Source organism: Saimiri boliviensis, chromosome 2 (genome assembly GCF_048565385.1).
Source record: "Saimiri boliviensis isolate mSaiBol1 chromosome 2, mSaiBol1.pri, whole genome shotgun sequence".
Lineage (NCBI taxonomy): Eukaryota > Metazoa > Chordata > Mammalia > Primates > Cebidae > Saimiri > Saimiri boliviensis.
The window spans coordinates 212,041,255-212,060,559 of NC_133450.1; the positions used below are offsets into that span (position 1 = coordinate 212,041,255).

At 43.2% G+C, this 19,305-nt stretch overlaps 1 protein-coding gene across 1 annotated transcript in view; it reads right to left on the reverse strand.

Annotated features, from left to right (window-relative positions):
• Positions 1-19,064, reverse strand: part of BRINP1 (BMP/retinoic acid inducible neural specific 1) — a 204,440-nt gene extending 185,376 nt beyond the window's left edge. Inside the window, exon 1 of the mRNA XM_003925186.3 lies at positions 18,628-19,064. The gene's annotated coding sequence lies outside the window, so the exon portion shown is untranslated. The remainder of the gene's footprint in view (positions 1-18,627) is intronic.
• Positions 19,065-19,305: the final 241 nt, after the last annotated feature.

Below are 19,305 nucleotides of genomic sequence, written 5' to 3' on the forward strand. Positions count from 1 at the left end.
TGCGTTTGCTTTGCTGGATGACTCAGGTTTCAGCTGGTGCATACATATTTATGACACGCACATTCATATAATATCTAGAGATGTATCGCTCCACATGTATTAAGAAATAAACACGGAAAAAGATTACACAAACATGTGCACACACACACCCCTGCTCTCACACACCAGCACATTCAAACACAGAAACTCCATTTCAAGTACCAGCCCTGGCCGACTCAGTTCTAAGAGTGTTAGTTGACACATCTTCAATTTAAAAACTGTAATACCTGCTTCATGGTTGTGAAACCAAGTATATATATAGATGCACATGCTTTATTATCAGAAACACAGGTGTTCAACAAATGTATGTCAAGAACCACATACATATTAAATGTCTTTTTTTTTTCTTTTTACTAAGTTCTGAGATATGTGTACAGAACGTGCAAGTTTGTTACATAGATACACATGTGCCATGGTGGTTTGCTGCAGCTATCAACCCATTATCTACGCTTTAAGCCATGCCTGCATTAGGTATTTGTCCTAATGCTCTCTCTCCTCATGCCCCCAACCCCCTGACAAGCTCAGGCATGTGACGTTTCCCTCCCTATGTCCATGTGTTCTCATCTTTCATAAACACATTATTTCCACACAAGTTTATCCACTTATGAATGCACTTAGAAATCCATGAACATATTCAAACTCAATTGCACGTGAAAAACATCCAAGCTAACATTTTTATGTGAGCAGCACACACACGTGCACACACTCACACACAGAGCTGCCCTGACATGAAACAAAGAGCTCTACTCACTCTAAACACTTCATTAAACCAGGTTCTTCCTGTACCTATCAAGCTCTGCCATTGGATCTAAGGTCCTGTGGAAGAAGGTTGAATGTGAAGCAAATGACCACCACACACGAAATGGATGCCAGGTTTAAAAAAGAAAAAAAAAAGAGTCTTGGCAATACAAGCCAATGCTTCAAAGGAAGCACAAGGATGGAGATCAACAATAGTTCATCATGTGTATACAAGAGGAACTGCTGAGGGAAAGCTAGATTGAATGCCCAGAGCTTCTAACTATGCAAAGCACTTTTCTATAGATCCCATAGAAAACAGGCACATATCACCCCTACCCTCCTGAAGCTCACAGTCCTAGGAAAGACCGATGTTTAGGGGACTATTTTCTGATATGACAGCAATAGTAAGATTGGCCAAAATGAATAATTATAGTGGAATAGTCAGTGAGCAAAGTCTTTATTCCTATTTTGTTTCCAGTTTTCCTTTTTTTTTCCTTTTCTTTTTTTTTTTTTTTTTTTTTTTTTTTTTGAGACAGAGTCTCACTCCATCAACTAGGCTGAAGTGCAGTGGCACAATCTCAGCTCACTGAAACCTCTGCGTCCTGGGTTCAAGCAATTCCCCTGCCTCAGCCTCTCGAGTAGCTGAGATTACAGGTACCCACCACCACACCTGGCTAATTTTTTGTAAAGACGAGTTTTCACCGTGTTGGCCAGGCTGGTCTCAAACTCCCAGCCTCAGGTGATCCATCTGCCTCGGCCTCCCAAAGTGCTGGGATTACAGGCCTGAGCCACGGCACCCAGCCTGCTTCAAGTTTTCTACTATTCAAGATAAATGTTTGTCTTAGGTTTCAGTAAAGTCAACAACCATCCCAACGAGAACTTTTATGATGTTCAGAAGCTCCACCTGTCTTTACTATCAGTCCCTCAGTCAGTATAATTAATATCATGTTATTAAGCATGATAGTTCCTTCATAGACATTTTTCTAATATAATTATAATCAAGAATATTTATATTTTAGTGCTATATATGTAGTTTTTTGAATTGGGAAAGAGGGCGGGTCAGATAACGACAAAATGCTGTTATTTTTTAAAAGGCTCTAATTTCATGATTCTATGATGTCTTTTTTGTTATTTGTTGGTTTTTGTTTTTGAGACAGAGTCTCACTCTGTCGGGTACAGTGGTGCGATATCATCTCACTACAACTTCCAGGATCAAGGCATTCTTGATGCCTCCCGGGATCAAGGCATTCTCCAGCTTCAGCCTCCTGAGTAGCTGGGATTAAAGGCACATGTCACCACGCCAAGCTAATTTTTGTATTTTTAGTAGAGATAGGGTTTTACCATGTTGGTCAGGCTGGTCTGAACTCTTAACCTCATGATCCACACATCTTAGCCTCCCAAAGTGCTGGGATTACAGGTGTGAGCCACCATGCCTGGCAATTCTATGATTTCTAAGATGTGATTTTTATTTTTTTAAGATGGAGTCTCACTATGTCACCAGACTGGAGTACAGTGGCACAATCTCAGCTCACGTCAACCTCCCAAGTAGCTGGGATTACCGATATGCACCACCATGCCCGGCTAATTTTTTTATTTTTTGTAGAGATGCAGTTTCACCATGTTGGCCACGCTGTTCTCTAACTCCTGACCTCAGGTGATCTACCTGCTTTGGCCTCCCCAAGTGCTGGGATTACAGGCGTGAGCCATCATACCTAGCCAGATTTGATTTTTATATTCCATAAATATTATACTCTATGAGTCTATTCTGACTCTGAATTTTTATTGTTCTAAGATTCTCCGATTCCAACAGTTGATAGATTATGAAATTCTACAACTTATAATTCAAAGATGCCAATAGTATAAAAGTCTGACACTGTAATTTAAATTCTAAATCACTATCAACTTCATACAAATGAGGTTTCCTGACTCTTTTCTATGAAACATAGGAACCTAAGTCAAGGCCAAAATGTCTGTATTAGAATGGGGAAGGCAGAGTCAGCATCCAAAGAAAGAATGACCACTAAAAAGAAGAGCTCTTAAAGCATGCCTCAAGGCTACTCAGACACATCCTGCAGCTCCAGGTTCCTCCTTGACTTCATTTTATGGCCTAAAGATTCAGAATACTTACTGGCAGAACTTAGGTGCCACTGAGGCAAGCCTTGGCTAGTTCTTGTCCTTTTATTCTCAGCATCTAGCACAAGCCTGGAACATGGAAGGCTCTCAATAAATGTTGAGCTTGAATGAGTTAGTTGAACTCATTGTGGTGCTCTCTTTCTTATTTTTCATTGCCTCCTTCTAACCTTCCTCCACTTCTCCCTCCTTTTCCTCTTTATCCTCCTACATCATCTCTTAACAGTACTTTAGAGCTTCCATGTATATTAACTATCCAATCATCATTGGAGTCCAGTGATATATGAATTATCCCCATTTTACAGATGAGGAACCTGAGGCTAAGAAACGACACTTAGCAAAGATCACATAACACCAGTGTTGGAAAAAGACAGAAACTCCAACATTCTGGCTTCATGTTGGAGCTCCTTCCTTTATCCCACAACTGCTTTACAGTGTTCTTAATGATAATAAAAATAACATCATGAGAAATTAAGAAAACTGTTGCTTAAAGAGGAGGCCCACACTTTCTGTTCCTGAATTTAACTCTGAATTTATTTTCTCAATCAATACCAGTTCCCATTTCAGAGTATTCAATAATTAAGGGCCTTCTACACCCAACTGTTCATTTCATTTTCTAGCCCTTTCTCCTTCTATTGAGAGTGCTGTACATGGCATGTGTTTATTTTTCAATTAAAGCAAATTAAACTTAATTTTGTTTTGAGAACTTTTTTTTTTTTTAGAATTTCACAGCCCACGGTGAGATAATTGAGACCCTGCTGTTCCTGGAAGCACTATTTAGAAAGAGCAGGCCTTGGTAGATCTGGAACAACCTTGGAGGAAGTCATCTTTAACGCCTTCGTCTCCCTTGCCCCACCAAGGAGAGAGTGAGGGAGAGAGAAAGAGGTGAAACTTACATTCAACTTCCCTTCTTACCACTGGAAAACTTCTCTTCCTATTATTCTTTGGTAATTTTCTAAAAAATCATCATCATTTCTGAAGTAATACAGATCATCAGAATTGCTTACATACATTTTTTGACATGCATAATATTCTGATTTTTATGGAAAATACATTTATCTAGCATAGAGTTTCCTAAAGAATGCTACACAGAATATTAGCAAAAATTAAATGGAAAATATAGGACAAAATCTGTCACTCATAAATCCACTTTAGAGATGATTTAAAGTTTACACCAATGATTCCAAGTCACGTTTTAAGCCTGGGAGCCCCTTATTCGAAGCTTATACAAAAATGTGATGGAGCTAAATGGAAAACATGGAGCTGCTCTGGGCAGGTGGCGAGGTGGGGATGATCTCAGATCCCGGCTCACCTGCTCAAACCCTCCCTGCTTTTGTGGTGGGCTTCTGCAGTTTTCTTAGAACCTCTGTTGAACTTCAGTCTTCATTTTGCAGGTGAGAAAACTTATGGGATGTGAGGGTCCAGAGAAGGGATGTGATTTACCCAAAATTAAAAATTAAGATGCGTGAAAGCAAAAGCCTTAAGCTACCAAAGTAGCAGCTACAAATGCAAAGTTTCCAACACGTGGTACACAGAGTACTACCAGGACATGAAATGATTCCAAGTGAAACAAAGGTAGTACAGCTTTTCTTTTATGGATAGCTATTTTAGTAAGCCTTAGAAAGCATACATCAGGCCAGGCACAGTGGCTCACACCTGTAATCCCAGCACTTTGGGAGGTCAAAGCAGGAGGATCACTTGAGGCCAGCAGTTCAAGATCAGCCTGGACAACACAGCAAAACCACATCTCTTAAAAAAAAATGCCAGGTGTGATGGCATGTGTCTCTAGTCACAGCTACTTGGGTGGCTGAAGCAGGAGGATTGCTTGAGCCCAGGTATCCAAGGCTACAGTGAACTATGATCATGTTACGGCACTCCAGCATGGGCAAAAGAGTGAGGCTCTGTCTCAGAGAAAAAAAGTGAGTATAAATCACTTAACAAATCTCCAGCTTTTATGAGCATTACTGTTCAGGCCAAGGTGGAGCAAAACCGAGGAAAAAAACTGAGTCTATTTAAATTTGATTTAGGATGGATGAATGACTTAGAAATTGAGAAAACAGAATTAAAGCTTTCTCCTCTGCTTTGGCTCCTGTTCCTACCATAAATTGCTCACTGATCCCCCATATCCCACTAATTAAAATGTTGATTATGTAAGTAATACACATTTATTAAAGAAATATTAGAAAATACAGGTAAGAAAGAATGAAATTCTTTACCCCATCATCCAAAGATGACTGTTCAAATACTAGGATACATCTTATAAAATAATCATGCTCTATATATTTTTCACCCTATGCTTTTTAAAATTGGCAATTCACAAAAAAACATGTTGAAGTCAATAAATGTCATAAGTGCCATTTATTACTGTATACGAGGCATGTTGCTAAGTGCTTTGTACATGCGACATTCATTCTCAACAGCATAACTAGAAGCAAGGTACTATTGTTGTTCAGCTCTGTTTAAAAGTGATACACGCTACCCCACCTTCTAATGTACAAGTGTGCTTCCCTAATACCATTCTTAAGGACCACAGAGTATTTCATTCTATCCTTTGTTTTCCTTCTTTTCTCTAAACATTCTGATTACATTTCTTCTTCGCAGACTTGTACACATCTAATTAACTGACTTCTTAGAAGGGGACTTTCTTTTTTTTCCACAGAAATATTTGCACCTTTTTCTCTTTTTAAAAAATAGGTGTAGAGATAAAGATTGAGACAGAAATAGAGATAGAAATTACAAAGATCAAGATAGAGATCTAACCCATGCTTTCTCAACAGTGTATTTCTCCTTTCTCCCCCTACTTCCTATCGGGTACTCCACTTCAGTCACACTGGTTTCTGTACACACTGAAAATCCCATCTCAAAAATGTAATGCTTGCTGTCTTCACCTGGAAAGCTCTTCCCCCCGATATCCAGCTGACTCTATCCCTGACTGCCTAGAGATCTCTGCTCCAATGTCAGCATCGCAGTCATGGCTTTTCTTAGCCACCTACGTAAAACAGCAAGTCCTCTCTCACCAAGCCATCTGGTCCCCATGCGTTACCTCCCTATGTTCTGTTTTTCTCCATCACACTTCACTATCTGATACGCTGTATGTTTACTTCTTTATTTATCAGTTATCTTTTTTGTCAATTAAATGTTAGCTCGAAGACGGTGAGGACTTAGTCAGTTTGATTCCCTCCTGTATTCATAGCACCTAAAAAAGCATCTGGCAAAGAATAAGTGCTCAATAAACAATGTTTGACCAAACATGGTGGCCTATAATCCTAACACTTTGGGAGGCCGAGACAGGTAAATAACCTGAGGTCAGGAGTTCAAGACCAGCCTGGGCAACATGCTGAAACCCTATCTCCACTAAAAGTACAAAAATTATTCAGGCATGGTGGCGCATGCCTGTAATCCCAGCTACACAGGAGGTTGAGGCACTAGAATTACTTGTAAACCCAGAAAGCAGATGTTGCACCATTGCACTCCAGCCTGGGCAACAGAGCGAGACTCTGTCTCAATACACAAAACAAAACAAAACAAAAGAAACACACAATGTCTGTTTGTTTATGAAAGAATGATGAAAGTCATATTTCATAAAAGGCTATATTCAATATAGATTTCCACCAGTGCTGCGTGAGTGTTCTTTTCCCTGCATTGTTGCCAAAACTAGATGCTGCCATTAAATTAAAAAGCCATTTTGATGATAGCATCACATTGCTATTTTCATTTATTTGATTACTGGAAAACTAAATATCCTGTTTTTTATACATTTATTGGCCACATGAGTTCCTCATTCCATTTTTAAACAGAAGTACCACCCAAAGATTACCTTCTGATAGTAGGTGATCTTGATACCATATCTGGGCTCATGTTCTATTACTGGAGAAGGAGAAATCTGCTTGGGACATTTTCTGATCTATCAACTGCTCTTCTTCCTACCTATTATCGACCATGCTCAATATTCCTTTCTCTCTCCTCTCTCTCTCTCTCTCTCTCTCTCTCTCTGTGTGTGTGTGTGTGTGTGTGTGTGTGTGTGTGTGTGTTTACATGACACGAAGAGAAAGAAAGAGAGACAGACAGAGATTGCAACATCTGGCTATCACAGTTCAGGCTAACTCTACCCTGCTATTTCCTGGCTTGAAAAACTATTAATGTTATCACTGGTGGCTTTGGTGGTTCTACTCCCAGGAAATGTAAGATCCTGGCTCTTGGCTCCTGCCCAGAGTTAGAAAGTAGCTCATTCTATAACTACTGGTCCTGGTGTCAGCAGCATTTGAACTAAGGATACAGATAAACATGCTAAGCTAAGGTTTCCTGCCAAGGCATTGTGAAGTTAAATTACTATTTTAAGAGGTTATGAAGTCGGCAGCCAGAAAGCACTGGAAGAGTGGAAGATATTCATGACGCTGACAGATAAAGGCGAGAAAGCAAATGCAGATTGTTAAGGAGATTTAAGAAAGCTCCTTCCAGTGGCACCATTCGTAACATCTCCTGAACATGAAAGATGGATGTCTTTCTCATTTAGGCATGTAGAGGATCAGGATTGAGAGCAGAGACTGCATGACAGAGTGGCCAAAGATTTGCAATGGCCAACCTAGACCAAGACCATGGAGATCAGGCAGCAATATTCAACCTTGTCTTTGAGAGACCACCACGCTGCTGAAAGCTGGACAATGCCTTCAGCTGTGGATGAAGGAGTGGCAATTCAAAGACAGAACACCACATACAGTTGCTGATAACATACACTGGGCTTGGAACCTTATGCGTCACCTATTGTCTATCTTGGGGTAAATTCTTTTACCTCTGACCCACAATGTTCTCATCTGGAAAATGGGGAGACTAATTACAACTGCAGAGTGCGACTGTAAAGGTTAAATGAGAGATAACTGGTGACAACATGCAAACACTCAATAAAATAAGTGAGAATAAGTTTGAAGAGGGGAATCATAAGGAGGAGGATGATGAACACAGTTCACACAAGAGCAACTAGCATACTGTCAATCGTCTACTTTCTCATATGTACCTGATGAATGCCCTGTCTTACAGATTAGAAAACCAAATCAAAAGTGATGCTGCATACAGCAGCTCATGCCTGTAATCCCAGCACTTTGGGAGACCAAGGCAGGCAGATCATGAGGTCAGGAGTTTGACACCAGCGTGGACAACATAGCAAAACCCCATCTCTACTAAAAAATACAAAAAAATAGCCAGATGTGGTGGCAGGCACCTGTAATCCGAGCTACTTGGGATGTTGAGGCAGGAGAATTGCTTGAACCCAGGAAGTGGAGGTTGCAGCCAGCTGAAATAGCGTGCCACTGAACAGCAGCCAGGGTGACAGTATGAAACTCCATCTCAAACAAAAAAAAAAGTGAGATGAGCTGCACAAGGCTAGGGTTCTAAAACCAACTCAGATATGAACTGATCTTAAAAAGAGTTTATATGTATAAAAAAGAAAAGGAGTGAGAGATTGGAATTTGAGCTGGAGTGTGTTGAAGATGACTTCCTACCTTGATGGTGCATGATCCTATATCTTTATCTGGTCTTTACATCTATATCTTGTTTCTGGTCTGTTGTAACACAGAGAATTAGAAAAATCTGCCTCTGTCACTTTGTGTTCTCCCATGCCTTTTCCTACCTTCTCACTCTCTCCTCCAATCACTGTTATCCCACTGCCACATGGTAGGGAGGTTAGCAGAAATAATTGAGCGAGCTCATTTGCAAGGCAGTGTCTTGAACCTAATGATACTTTTTTTTCCTACATGTTATTTCCAGTTTGAGCACATAGCTGAGAGTATGAGCAATGCTTAACCTGAGAGGGTGTGGAAATCATACAAAGCAGTAACAGTTAATGTTTATATAGTGTTGATGACCTGCCAGGCACTGTCTGAGACACCTATCATATCAATTAATGAAATCCACACATACTTCTATGAAGTTACTATTATTGTTGTTATTTATGAGATATAATCTCACTCTGTCACCCACACTGAATTGCAGTGGCATGATCATAGCTCACTGCAGCCTTGAAGTTGTTGGCTCAAGTGATCCTCCTGCCTCAACACTCCTGAAGTAGCTAGGACTACAGGTCAGGTCACCACACCTGGCTAAATTTTTAAAATTTTTTTGTAGAGATAGGGTCTTGCTAAATATTCTCAAGACTAGTCTCAAACAGCTAGCCTCACGCAATCTTCCTGCCTTAGCCTCTCAAAGTGCTGGGATTACGGGCGTGAGCCACCATGCCCAACCTGGAGTTACTATTATTATAATACTCATCTTACAGATGAGAAAGCTAGCGCAGAAATGTCAGGTAATCTGTCCCATGTCAAATAGCTAGTGAGTGGCAGAGTAGGTATTCAAACTGCAGCATACCCGCGCTTTCAACCTCGATACTTTCAAGTCAGAAAGACAAAGATTCAAATCCACAACAAAACACAACTGACTTGGTGTACGGCCTTGGGCAAGTGGTATTACTGCTCTGAGCTCAGTTTCATCATCTCTAGAATGGGACACAATACTACCTATGCATGAGCTTGTTGAGAATATTCAGTAGGATATCTACATCAAGTATCCATTGCAGCACAAAGAATATGTCATGTGCCTGGCACATCCACTTTTCCACTCCGAGAACAGCTTTATGGCAGTGACATTTCAGCCATCTCTAAATGTTATAGATCAAGATCCTTCCAGAGTCCCCTCAAATTCCAGTCCATGCTCTGCCTACATGTATCATTCCCACTGTCAGGGAAGAGAGAGAGGTAAGCAGCACTGGAGCTGACTTGGTAATATTTTCAGGAATCATTTGCAAGCCTTCACTGGACTTTCAATGTTGCTGTCCTATTGATATACATACATATATATAAAATTTTTTATAATCCCTGTCAGCCCTCCCCAGCCTTGGCTAACTCTGGCAATGGCATTTGATGTGGACCACTTCACCTATAAGAACTATATCTCCAAAATGTGTCCGAGCAGCAAAACCATATTACCAACCCTTGCCAAGTAATCTATTTTTCAATCTTTCCTAAACATACCAAAGTGCTGATTTTCTTTTTTGATGGCCCCTGTGCTTGTGAAAATGTTTTCATCATGCCAGCCAAGGCTTCCTGTAGGTCCTTCCTTTATCATGTCCCTATAAACTCAGAACCCATCAAATTCCATAAGAAATTTAGCTTATCCACTACCAGGTAAAGGGAAATGTACTTACAGAAGGCAGTTGTCTCTGTCGCAGTTCTCTGTTTGCTCTTCTAGGTTTATCTTGGAGCTCCTGGGGACTCGAGGATATCCACAGCCTACTAGAGTTTCATCTACTTTTGCAGATTGCTAAATCTTAGAATGGAGACTTGAGAATTCACCACTTTCCCCCAAAAAAGCAATCATATCCTGGATGTCTGCCTTTCCTCTATTTGAATCAGCTTGTAATCTGTAACGCGACTGTTCTCTATTATCCCCGAGATGCATTATTTCTCACAGAGGTTCCCACTGGCTCATTTGCAGGACCTTTGCAAGGCTAGATAAATTATATCTTAGAAACCTCTGAGGGCCAGTACTGGGTTAACCCTTACAAAGGGTTCTAGCTGTTCACATAGGCCATTTACTCGGAGCCCTGCTGCTCTGACCTTTGCAGTTTACACAAAAATGGTTGCATGTTGCTTTTGTTAATTGCCTTATCAATCTACCTCCCACCCTTAGGGGAATACAGTCTCCCAGCTATCCCAAGATGGCCTCAACTTCCTTGTATACAACTCTGCACCCTGTGAGAAAACCCCTGCAAACTGAGAACAAAATTTGTTCCGAATGATGTATTTTGTGTCCTCACCAGGCTCTCCACTCCTGTGTGGGGATAGCAGGAAGCCCAGGTAATTTATGACTCTTAACTTTCTCATACCCAGTCTTATTCAGGCTATTCTCCTTAAGGCTACTTGCAATCTCCAAAAGATAGTTCCCTCAGGAGACAAAGATCCCCTTCACCCTCATATGAAAAAAAAATTAATTTCACTTTTTCTCAGCCTCATTATCTCCTTAATTGTCTTCTTTGCCCCCTCAGTAGCAAGGACTGTTGATGGATCTCTAGGCAGTCTTTCCAGGCTGCTGTGTTCCATGAGGACAGTGGATTTCATGTTAACACTTAATCACTTTGATATCAGGAGTTGCCACCATGGCACAGAATCGCTATCTCACCACCACTCAGCCACACTGTCTCAAAACAGAGTCTGTGTATGACCTGCTTTAAATTTGCTTATTTTTTAGAAGACGTCTAAATCTTATGAGGAAACACAGGTACTGTGTGTGTCTCTTTCTACTTGTACAAGATCTTTGTCATGCCAAATATTATTATTCTTTTTTTCAGAGTCTCACTCTGTCACCCAGGCTGGAATGCAATCTTGGCTCACTGCAACTTCTACTTCCCAGGCTCAAGTGATCTTTCCACTTCAGCCTTCCAGGTAGCTGGGACCACAGGTGTGCACCATGATGTCCAGCTACATTTTTTGCTTTGTTTTGAGACCAAGTCTCACTCTGTCACTCAGGCTGCAGTACAATGGCGTAATCTCGGCTCACTGCAACCTCCAGCTCCCGGGTTCAAGCAATTCTCCTGCCTCAGCCTCCTGAGTAGCTGGATTAGAGATACATGCCACCACACCCAGCTAATTTTTGTATTTTTAGTAGAGACGGTATTGCACCATGTCAGTCAGGCTGGTCTCAAACTCCTGACTTTGTGTTCTGCCCACCTCAGCCTCCCAAAGTGCAGGGATTACAGGTGTAAGCCACTGCACCTGACCGCAACATTTTCATAGAGTCAGGCAATAGACCTTCAATGAAGAAAGCCACAGCCATGTCCTAAATTTACAGAAGGCAAGCCTGGAGACAGAAAGATATGCTCTTAAGGAGGTCTAGATATATAGTGACAGGAGCCAGGACTGGAATCAAGTACCCTGACTGCCTGTGCTCTTATCGTATGAAATTCTGAATTAATGGGGATATACAACAAAAAGATACAGCCTGTGATCTTGAGATTTATAGTCACCATCGACATCCTCCCCACCACTATCACTACTGATGTGTCTTCCTTTAAACTTCCCCTTACCCAAAATTCTCCCAGACCTTCTGAAGTGGGAATTATCAATTTATCATGAATAATTATTTCTAAATTTGCAGATCTGTACTGTTAGATTCGCAGCCCCTAGCAAGATTGATCACCATACCACCCAAGTCACTTTGCCCAAAGCCTTTCCAAGACAAGAGATGCAATAAATATTTGCTGATTCAAAGTGAACACTTCCAGCTTTCATCCTTTTTTACAAGACTCCATTTAAATTACTTTACCCCCCACATATTCATTCTCTTCTTCCTTTTCTATCCATTTCCCCTACTCTTGTTTCTCTTCCACCCTTTAGACTGATGTATCTCCAGCGTATGAAATTCAGAGGACTAGAAATTAAAATGAGAAAACATGTTGAAATTTCTGATTTAAAATGGACATCATAAAAACCCACCAAGAGTACCTGACAATACCTTCTGTCAATTCTCAAACTCCCCTTAGTTCTCAAACTACCTGCCTTACAACCAGAAATAACAAGAAAAAGATGTCAAAACTTCTCACTCTCTTGTACAGGCCATTGTGATCTGCTCTGCCCACCTTCCTAATTCCCTTTCGTGTCAATTTCCCAATTTGAAAGCTTCGGCCACACTGGCAGCTAGTCCATCTCTTAGACTTCCTCAGCTTGTCCCAATGAGGTGATGCTGTGGTTTGCTTTGTTTTGTTTTTTGAAACAAGAGTCTTACTCTGCTGCCCAGCTGTAGTGTGGCAGTGCAGTCACAGATCACTGCAGCCTCAATCTCTCAGGCTCAAGTGATCTCAACCTCAGCCTACTAAATAGCTATGACTATAGGTGCCCAGTTGGTTTTCTTATTATTACTATGTTTGTAGAAATGGGGTCTTGCTATGTTTCCCAGGCTGGTCTCAAACACCTGGGCTCAAGCGATCCTCCCACCTCAGCCCCTTAAAGTGCTGGGATTACAGGCATGAGCTACCAAACCTGGCCAACTCCATTTTATTCTTCTCTCTGCCTTTAATGCTCTTTACCCACAAAATCACATAGCTGGTTCCTTCTCATTTAAACCTCAGTTCCAATATCACTTTCTCAGAAAAGGCTTCTTCTGGCTACTCTATCTAAAATTATGCCATCTACATTCCTTCCTAGCATATTACCATAATTGGTGGTGCGACATTTAATATTATATAAAATTATTTTTTTATCTATTTGTTTACTCATTGATTATCCATCTCTATCCACGACAGTGGGAGTTTCATGGAAACAAGACCACATTCATGCTACATTTCCGAAGTCCAGATCTATGCTATTCAACACAGTAGCCACGAACCACATATGGCTATGTAAATAAAAATAAAAATTAATATAAGTTAAATAAAATTAAATATTCAGTTCATCAGCAACAGTGGCGACATTCCAAGTGTTCAGTAATCATACATAGTTAGTGGCTACCATATTGGACAGCACAGAAAATATGTCCATCATCACTGACAGTTCTATTTGACAGCTTGTCTACAGCAATGTTTGGCAAACAGTAGGCACCCAATAAATATTTGTTGAATAAATCCTCACTCAATTTCAAGCCATCCTTCCTTTTTGTTGTGGCATGTAGGCCCTAAAAGTGAGGTAAACTAGACAATTCCCCTAGGACAGTATTTAGGGTGCGAGGAGACCTCCAAGCAGAGGCTATGGAAGACAGGGCTATAAAGACAATCTCCTCTATTGTGAAAGAAAATAGTGAAATAATTACATTTTCATAATATTTGAAGAACTGATAACTGGAAGTGAATCACACTTGTACAATTTCAGAGACACATGGATAGAAGGATGATTTAGGGGCAAAGTAAGAAAATATTCCAACAAAGCTCTTCAAATATGACATAGGCTGGTTTGCGCGATAATGAACGTGCCGTCACTAAAAGTACTAAAATTGAGACTGAATGGTCATGCATTATTGGTATCACAAAAAGGACTTGTCATTCCTGAAAATGGAGAAAAGTTGGGTTATTGAGAAACCTTCAGAGGTTTTCTTTGATCCAGTGGCTCCAAGACACCTTCCTACCATCAATTTCAAAGAGTTCATAATACGTCTCAGCTATTCCTAGCATCTATTGAACAACCCGATGTTGCCAGTCATTCATAACAGTTACCATTAACTCAGTGGTCCAGTGAAAACAGCAGAGATGATGCAGAAAAGAGGACAGATTCAAATGCTAGCTGTCATGGTTGTGTGACCTTGGTCAAGGAGTCTACCCAGCCGGGGCTTCATTTTCCTCTTCTGTAAAAGGGGCTGTACCTGCCTCACTCGGTGGAAAGAAGGACTATATGAGAGAACAAAACAAAAGACCCTGGATTACAGGAAGTCAATGTTCACTTCCAAGTAGGGTCTAATTTTGATCTGTCTGTAATGTCATTGGAATCGCCATATTCTTGATACGGGCAAAAATGCCATAATGGCATTGCTTTAAATGAATGTGAAGCAATTGTCAGCTAGAAAGTGTGAGAGACAGAGAGAGGACAGCTGCTATTGAGATGCAACATGAAATGCAAGAGCAAATATTTATAAAGCAACTACTCTGTGACAGACTCTGGAATACAAAGATGCTTCTTAGACCATCCTGAAGAGGGTGAGATAGACCTATACCCCAGGCGCTATAAAGCAGGGCAGACGGAGACACAAACTAAAATAGTGTTTCGGATAAAATGGTACACAAACATCAAGTGATAAAGAGATTAATTCCAAAATAAGGTATTGAGAAGATTCCTTAGAAGGGTCATTTGAGCTAGATGTTGAAATATGGGTAGAATTTTTTTAAAAGTCATGGCCAAATATAGGACATGGAGGAAAAGAATAATAAAGATGGTCTTTGCAGAAAGGAGCACTACTGGAGAAATTATTTGAAGAATGACATTTAAGGACTTGTCTTTTTCACATGACCTCCATCTTGTCTTTAACATGGTTTCCAGTAGTTCAGCAGCCAATTTGTTAAGCTTTGTATTTCAGCAAGGGAAAAGCAGAAAAAGAAGGGTACGTTATGTCTAACCTTGATGGCCTGTTCAAGTGATAATGTACTGGTGATTTCCTCTAAGGAACTGGGATGGGGAAAGAGAGGTTGCAAAGCAAAAGATGTCTCCTTGCACAACTGAAAGACCTTTGGGCAAAGACCTTTACAGAAAAATAGAGGACTTTATGATCAATAACATAAACTCTTGCACGCACTAAGAAAGAGATGTTGAATTTGAACCGATCAGGGGAGGGTGTTTTTACAGTCCCTGCCTGCACCGGTGGTGAAGACATTCATTGCAGCCAGAGCTGGGTCGCCTAAACTCAGCGGGGGCCCAACAGCTGATTTGGAATCTCTGAGCTGTTTCTCCTTGGTTGAAATGGAGTCACAGCTCCCCCTTCTGGGAGCTAAAGTGCCATCTAGCCCCGGAAAATCCTGCATGGAAAAGGCTCTATTGCGGATGGGCCTAAAATCCCCATGTTTTTCAGTACTCGCCAGCACCCCGAAAGAGGCATCTAGAAGTCTAAGAGCACACTTTTGAGTGAACTCGATTCTGACTTCTCCAGGGTCCCTCTTTCACAGGGCTTTACGTTTCTCCTTCCCTGGAGTTCATGAGTCCTAGTCTTCACGTGGGAGATGCTTTATACGAGAGAACACAATTTGCTGCGGAGATTCTCTTTTTTGGAAATGTAGCAAGTAGAAAAGGTTTCTGGATCTTTGTGTGCACATGTGTGTGTGAGCACACCTATGCATGTGTGCTTGCATGTGCTCCTGTGCCTAGAACAAGTAGAAATGTATAGGGGTGAGATTCTAATTAATATAAAGAAATTAATTTGCCTGAAGCATTTGCATTGGTGGATGGGTGTACATTTTGCTCTCTGGAAAGCAGTGCATTCCTTAATAAAAAGCTCAGATACAGACCAGACACTTTGCTGGGTTCTGCCTACTAGTCATAGTCAGTACTGAGTCCTTACCTGGGTAATTCTCTAAAGATATTGGAGAAAGAATCTATGTCTCTCTCTCTCTCTCTCTCTCTCTTGCTTTCTCTCTCCTCCCCCCCACATCCCATGTGTGTGTGTGTGTGTGTGTGTGTGTGTGTGTGTGTGTTTGTGTGTGTGTGTGCACGCACATTGGACTTTTTCTCTTTGGGCTCATGTTTCCAGATAGAAAAACCTTGAAATCCATCTCTGAAAATGTGAAGTTTGATGAGGGAAGACAAGCGATTGTCTGGCTTGGGATCATGGTGGCAGGGTGTCAGGACAGGAGTGAGAGCAGTAAACAGTCCCAGGCAGTATGGGAAGAGTGGAAAGGGTATTGATCTAGCTGATAAGCCTAGATTCTAGTCCTGGGCATGCCACTAACTCATTACCAAATGTTGTGGAATTCTTATTCCCTCCTTAGGCCACAGAGTCCTGTCTTTCTGCTCTTTAATATTCCTTCCAGCTTCAATCGTCTACAAATTTGGAAAGAGAGAAAAGGAAGCAGTTCCCCAAAAGGGGTCTCCTCCTTGGCCCTAATACCTCCTACGCAAGATAATCAAGGGAGCTCTGCTCTGACATGAGTTTCCTAAAGGAGATTTTCTGTGGCTGTGTGAAGGCTTCAGCCTGAGGTATCAGCCTCTGGACAGAGAATGGTATGTGTGCAAGTGCCTGCAGGTAGAACTCACCCACCAGGGCAGGTTCCTACAAACACGTTTGCTTTTCTCTCTCCCCAGAAAATATATATACATATATATATGTGTGTATGTGTATGTACATATATATATATAGATAGATAGATTTTTTTCCTAGGATATATATGTGTAAATTTTTTATGCCAAGTGTATTTCTACTTTTTTCCCCTAAGGTTTTCAGTGGTCCCTCCAAGCTGAGCTAAATGTGAAGCTGTGTCCCAGCGTCACAGCCCTTGTCTTCTCCCAGCCTCCCTGTCTGAGAGCAGAACGGCTGCCGCTTACCTTGAGAAAGTAACAGCTGCCGAGTCTGGAAGCCATGCTAACAGCAGTAAAACTCAGCATTTTTGCTGAGTAGGGCAAGCCTTTAAGAGGCAGCTGGGAATCAAATCAATGGCTGGCCCCAGAGCCCAAGCCCAACAGTACCAAGGCAGGGTGGCCAAGGGACCTACCTAGAGAGCCCCCCAGGAGGTGGAGGAAACAATAAAGAGGGCCTTAACCCAAACTGCTTTTCTGGCTGAGATTCTTCCACCGCCCCCCTGCCCTTGGCAGTATTTTGGTGCCAAGTGAGAGATGCGATGTGCAAACCGACAGCAATTTAAGTCAATTACTGCCACATTCTGTCGTGGGTTCCCCACTCACAGCCCCTTTTCAAATTGTAGATCTCCCTCAGTACTGAAATAATCTCTCTCTCTCTCTCTCTCTCTCTCTCTCTCTCTCTCTCTCTCTCTGTCTCTGTCTCTGTCTCTGTCTCTCTGTCTCTCTGTCTCTGTCTCTCCCCACCTCTCTCCACCTCTCTGCCTTCTCCCAATATCCTTCTAACTCCAGTGGAGCCATGGAGAGGCATATTTAGGAAGAGATTATCTGGGGGCTTCCCTGACTGAAATGGGGAAAGATGAATCTATCTTAGGAAAGTGCCCCATCCATCTCCTTCCATATCATCCAGAGCTGCCCCCAAATGAAATTTCCTCTGAGACCCTTTGAAACTGTGATGGATAAGCAAGTCCCCGAGGACGCTTTCTCCTTTTCCCTGAGGGGGATCCATGCAAACTTGCCCAGATCCTCCCCCAAAGCACCAGAAGCCAGAGGGGCTGTGTTGATTGCCAACGGGGGAGGCAGGGTAGATCCCTATCCCAGACTTGCCAAGCCCCAGATAAGGAGCCCACCACTGACTTCCCCCTTTCTCTGTCACCCACTATCCAGTGTCTCCAAATTCCCATCAGAATCCTGGAGTCTGCCCAGTGTGGAATTTAAAGTGACAGCGTCTCATTTGTCTCGGGGCTTGGCCATGTCTCTTTCATACTAAGCGGTGGGTCCCAGTGTAGCAGGATTCCACCGTTTGGAGGAATTTTCCTTCAAGGGTACCAACACTGGGCTAAATAAGGTGCCATCTACATACAGCCCCATAATTCTCCCTAAACCCCAAACCCAGGGCCTCTAGAGGAAGTCCACAGTGGGTTTCCCGATGACTACGTGATCTTATAGTAAAGGGGTCCCATTCCATGTAAGCTGGAGAGATCTCATTAAAAAGACACACAAGCGCACACATACAAACACATACGTACAAACATGCACACACACACATCGCGCCGTAAGTAGGTTATAGGACCTCTCTGTCTTCACCCCTCCCATACACACACACACACACACACACACACACACACACACACCACAAACACACGCATCAAACCCAAACGATACCGCACACGCACACTCACACTAGCACCACACCAAGTTCCCACCATGGTACACACGTCAGGAGCGCGCGGGGACACACACGCCACTCACTCCAACCCGCAGTTAACCCTTTCAGCCCTGGGCGCAGGAACCCCCTCCCTGGAGCGGGAGAAGACTTGGAGGCGGCGGCGGAGGGGAGGCCAGGTGACCAGCGGACCAGGGTGCCGGGAGGGGGAGGGGCGGGGGCGCACGGGAGGTGCCCCGAATGCGGTCCGGGGCCGGGTCCAAGGGCAGCAGGGCTTGCAGGGCGCTGTACCCGGCGCCGCCTTACCTGGAGTCAATGTCCGTCTTTGGCGGAGAGCTGCGGGCGGACGCTTTTTATTCGGCTCGGTGGGAACTTGGGAGAGCCCTGCGTCCAGCTCGCATTCCGGGGACGGCGCGGGGACTGCAGGCGTGGGGGTACCTGGCTCCTAGCAGCCTGGCTCATACTCAGCCGTCAAGTCCCCTTCGCTGGTCCCGAGGACAGGCATGAATCCAGGCTCCTGAAGGCGGTCCCCACTCCCTCTGCCTCCCGGCTCTGGCGCTCTCCTCGATCTGGCTCGCTCTTGCTCGCTCTCTCCCTCTCTCGTGGGTTCGCTCGCCTGCGCTCTCCTCCTCCCCCCCGCCCGGCTGGATCAGTTTGCAGCCGTGGGGACCGGGAGCACGGCGGCTGGCGAATGGAGAGGGAAGTCCAAGTGCGCCGCGGTCTCCGGGCGGGGAGCAGCGGAGGCCGGGCTACGCGGGGGGAGGGACTTAGTCGGGGACAGCCGAAAATGAATGGGGGAGCCGCGGCTAGGGGGCGGGGAGGGAGGAGCCGAGCGCAGGCTTGCTTCCGAGGAGTGTTTTGTACATCTTTAGGCAGAGGAGGAGGAGAAGCGAGAGGAGGAGAGTCCGGAGGCCGCCTGGAGGGAAGGGCGGCCCGGGAGGGGGGAAGGGGGGATGGGGGCTGAGCTATGGGGAGTTTCGTGGG